The sequence below is a fragment of the Lutra lutra genome, chromosome 12 (genome assembly GCF_902655055.1).
Source record: "Lutra lutra chromosome 12, mLutLut1.2, whole genome shotgun sequence".
NCBI classification, from domain to species: Eukaryota; Metazoa; Chordata; class Mammalia; order Carnivora; family Mustelidae; genus Lutra; species Lutra lutra.
The window spans coordinates 16,208,031-16,213,009 of NC_062289.1; the positions used below are offsets into that span (position 1 = coordinate 16,208,031).

The 4,979-nt window shown below is 38.2% G+C and overlaps 1 non-coding gene across 1 annotated transcript; it reads left to right on the forward strand.

The window, feature by feature from the left end:
* The first annotated feature begins 665 nt into the window (after nt 1–665).
* Nucleotides 666–775, forward strand: LOC125082748 (U6 spliceosomal RNA). The gene has a single exon (XR_007122074.1). It is a non-coding gene; the product is annotated as a U6 spliceosomal RNA (small nuclear RNA).
* Nucleotides 776–4,979: the final 4,204 nt, after the last annotated feature.

Below are 4,979 nucleotides of genomic sequence, written 5' to 3' on the forward strand. Positions count from 1 at the left end.
AGGAACAACAAAATGTGAGCAAATAAGACAGTTTAAATGTCTACATTCCTCCCGGTTTTGATTGTTGTGTCCTGAGTTTCTACACTTAGCCTTGTCCCCTGAGGCCTTATTTCATCTGAGTCCCCTTCAAAGTCTGCCTCCATTCTGTCATACACCACACACGCCCTCTGAGCTCACTTCTTATCTGGAACACGCAGGATGAGTTGTGCCCATGGAGGTTCTCCCCGCAGACGGCTCCTGAATGGAGTTCCCGAGTGGATGGAGGCTGAGGAACAGGAAACAGAATGACTGATTCCACACCTCTATACTCCAGCAGATGCACTAGAGGGAAGAGACATAAAACACATCGACGAAGCTCAAATATTTCCTAGGTACAAGCCACCAGTCAGAGACTGATGTATGTGGACAGCTCTATTTAATAATCACAAACACACATTAGGAGGGTTTAATCCTACTAGTCATTCATATTTTAGGTTAACATCCAGTTTAGTTTAAAATGTGGTTTGGGGGGAACCTGACTGGCTCAGTCGGTGGAACGTGCAGCTCTTGGCCTCAGGATTACGAGTTCGAGCCCCACACTGGGTGTCGAGATTGCTTAAACAAATAAACTTTTTTTAAAAAGAGAGAGAGAGAAAAGAAAAAAATAATAAGATATACTCTTGTTTGTGCTGACTTTGGTAATACATATACTAAAATCGGAATGATATAGGTAAGATTAGCATGGCCCCTGGGCAAGAATGACTCACAAATTCTATATTTATGTTAATATATATTTTAATATGTATAATTTAATATAGTATTATTTATTTCGTATATTATTTAATATACATTATATAAAACATTTTTTGAATTTTTATTATATATAATATGGAATATTACTCAGCCATAAAAAAGAATGAAATCTTGCCATTTGCAATGACTGGAATGAAGATAGAAAGCATTACGCTAAGCAAAATAAATCAGTCAGAGAAAGACAAATACCATACGATTTCACTCATATGTGGAATTTAAGAAACAAAACAAATGAGCAAAGGAAAAAAGAGAAGGAGAGGGAGAGACAAACCAAGAAACAGACTTTCAACTCTAGAGAGCAAATTGATGGTCACCAGAGGGGAGTGTGTGGGGGATGGATGGAACAGGTGATGGGGATGAAGGAGACACTTGTCTCAATGAGCACCAGGTGTTGTATGGGAGCACTGAACCACTCTATTGTACACTGCATATTAATTAACTGGAATTAAAATAAAAACTTCAAAAGCCAAAAAAAAAGATAGCTTTGTTTGAAAGAGAAGATGAAGTCACAGGCAGGTCTGAATGAAATTTCACACAGTGGAATTCAGGGTAGCTAATGAGATGGCACCGACGAGACACTCGATAAATATTTCTGAATGAATAAATGAATGATTCAGAAAGGAAAACAGAACTAAGAGACAAACGGCCTTATGAGCAAATTCTCACGTTGGAGAAAGGGACAAAGATTAGGGAAGCTGCCTGTTAGACCATGTTCATGATTGAGAATATCTTCTGTAACAAAAATAAATAACTCTCTCCAAATTAGTCAATAACTTCAATAAAGTTCATTTCAAATTTCATTAAGTTTTTGTGTGGAACTTGGCAGGCCAATGTTAAATTTCATCTGAAGGAGGAAAGGTCCAAGAAATCAAAACTTTTTTTGTGAAAAATGTCTTTGCTAAAAATGTCCTTGCTAAATATCACTATACAGGAAACTACTAAATCACTGCATGTTAATTACAATGGAATTAAAATAAAAACTTCGTTTAAAAATATCATTATCAAGTATAATGATTAAGTCATTGAGATTTTGACACAGTAAAGACAAAAGGATATTTAAAACATATTAGAAAGTAAATATGGAAACCTGCTCTATCCCTGAGCTAACAAAATAAATCAGTGAGGAAGAATTAATTATTCAATAAATAGTTTGAGGTCAATTGATTAGCCATATGAAAAAAGATAATGTAGACGCTAAACTCACACCAGATCTAAAACTCCATTTTAGGAGTATTAAAACCCTAAATATGAAAAAAATTTTTTAGTTTCAGAAAAAAAATGCAGGAGAATAACTTTTTTGAATTGTGATATTCGGGAAAGAAGTCTTGTTTAAGATACAGGAAGCATAAACAGTTAAGGGGAAGAATCAACTGGTTTAATGTCATCAAACCTTAAAACCTCTGCATGAAAAAGGGCACCATTAAAAAGTGAGAATAGGGGCGCCTGGGTGGCTCAGTGGGTTAAAGCCTCTGCCTTCAGCTCAGGTCATGATCCCAGGTTCCTGGGATCAAGCCCCACATTGGGCTTTCGGCTCAGCAGGGAGCCTGCTTCCCTTCCTCTCTCTCTGCCTGCCTCTCTGCCTAATGGTGATCTCTGTCTGTCAAATGAATAAATAAAATATTTTTTTCAAGTGAGAATAACTAAAACCTCTAAATTGCACACTTTTTAAAGGGCTATTTGTATGGCACGCAAATTATATCTGAATAAAGCTAACCTTCAAAAAGTTAAAAGACAGGGTGCCCGGGTGGCTTAGTCATTTAAGCGTCTGCCTTCGATTCAGGTCGTGATCCCAGGGTCCTGGGATCCAGTCCCGCATCAGGTTCCCTGCTCAGCAGGAAGCTTGCTTCTCCCTCTCCCACTCCCCCTGCTTATGTTCCCTCTCTCACTGTGTCTCTATCAAATGAATGAATAAAATCTTTTTTAAAAAAATTTAAAAGACTTAAAACAATGAATACTTACCGCTTCCCACCCACAAAAATTGACAAAAATTTTAAAGACTCACAATACCAAGTGTATGCATAGATGCGGAGCCCATTATCGGAATAAACCTAGGGAGGGTATAAAGTGTTACAACCACCTTGAAAAGAAATTGGTCAATTTCCACCAAATGCAAAATGTTGGGACCCTATCACCCAGAAAGCTCATTTCCACATGTATATGCTATAGAAACTTGAGCCCATGTGACCTACAAAGCGAATACAACACATTCACAGCAACATCGTTTTAACACCAACAAACTTCATAATCATCTAATCGATCACTAAAAGGGAAGTGTTTAGATTTTGAAAATTCATAAGGGAACTGCTGTACAGCGGGTCAAGATGAATGAACAAAGCTGCACGAATCACGGAATCATCGTGGAGAAAATAAGTTGTTACCTCTGGAGAGGGCTGGAGGGGAAAAAAATCTGAAAGATACAAAGGGACACAAACAGAGCTCCAACTCTATCTCTAAAATGTTTTATTTTGTATTTCCAAAATCTAAAAAATCCAAAATAAATATAAATTTTTAAAATGTTGTTTTTAAGATCTGGGTCATGTTACTGGATTGTTGTTATGTCATTTTCATGTTTTTTATATTTGGAATAATTTCACAGGAAATAAAATGCCCTTGCGGCTTTTAATAAACATGATTCTGAAATTATAGCAAATCATACTTTTGGTATGAGAGCATCAGTCCTATCTGTACACTTCATCATCAAAAAATTTTAAATTAAAGGGATAGTAGTAGACGGTTTCAGTTATGCAGGATGGATAAGTTCTAAAAATCTGCTGTACAGAATTGTATCTATAGTTAACAGTACTATATTGTGGATTTTAAAATTTATCAAGGAAGTGGATCTCATTTTGAGTGTTCTTATAAGAACAATAGATAGGGACGCCTGGATGGTTTAGTAGGTTAAGCGTCTGCCTTCTGCTCAGGTCATGATCCCAGGATCCTGGGATCGAGCCCCACATCACTGTCAGTCATCAGACTCGCTGCTTAGTGGACAGTCTGTTTCTCCCTCTCCCTCTCCCTCTCCCCCTCCCCGCCCACTCCTGTGCTCGCACTCCATCTCTCTCTCTCTCAGATAAATAGATAAAATCTTTAAACAAACAACGAAAAAAAGATGGGTGAATAGATAGATAGATAGGAATAGTAGCAAAGATTTACAGAATGCCCTAGAAACAGGTCCTATAAAATGAAAAAACTATTCCCTGCATTCTTAGTAAAACATGCATGTAAGGGTGACACACAGAATCCCTAGAATTTAATCCAATCTATTCATCCCCCTTCGATATGGAACTTACTATGTATTGATGAAATATTCCTGATAGATCATTCCTTTTGTCTTTGAAAACCAGATCACGTTCCTTCTGTGACTTCCCTAATATGTCATAATAAGGTAATAGCCCCAATAATGAACCAAGTTTTTTACTAGCCCCTCAATTTACTTTTTTAGATAAAAAAGACCCAGCTGTCAGCACCTGGAGAACCCCGGAAGCAGGAACTCATCGTGGGAGCAGCAGGAACTCATCGGGGGAGCAGCAGGCATCCACTGGATTTGTTTCCTTTCTCATTAGGTGACTCCAGCTGTGGTCTCTTTCACCTTGGAGGAGCTGTGACTGAATGGGAAAACAGGCAAAGAGGGGCATTAAGATTAAAGAAGGGTGTGAGCCTGACAGGCAGTGAGCGAGAAATGCCTGGCAATCTTCCAACCCTAATGGAAAACCGAGCAAGGAGAGCACATGCATAATGTCACAGGAAGAAGATCTCGACCTAATGGACCTTGCACCAAACCTCACACTGAAATAGGACTAAGGGTATGGGGCACCCAGCTGGCTAAAGTCTGAAGAGCATGCAACTCATGATCTTGGGGTGATGGGTTCGAGCCCCACGTTGGGTATAGGGATTACTTAAATAAATAAACTTTTTTAAAAAGAAAATATAAATAAGGTTAAATATCAAAGTCTTTACTTAGATGCAAAAATCCCAGTACTACATTTATAGGATTAGGACTAAATCAATTAGCAGCCATATGTTAATTTTTTTTAACTTAATGGACCAAATACTCCTTGTCAGGAAACAATGAATTATGGTTAAAAACCAAAAATGCCACTGCAGCTTCAGACAGAATCTAGAAGGAAGAGAGTGCTTGCTGGCCAGGTCCAGGGGGCCTAATAACAACGTCTGGGGCTCTGCGTTTC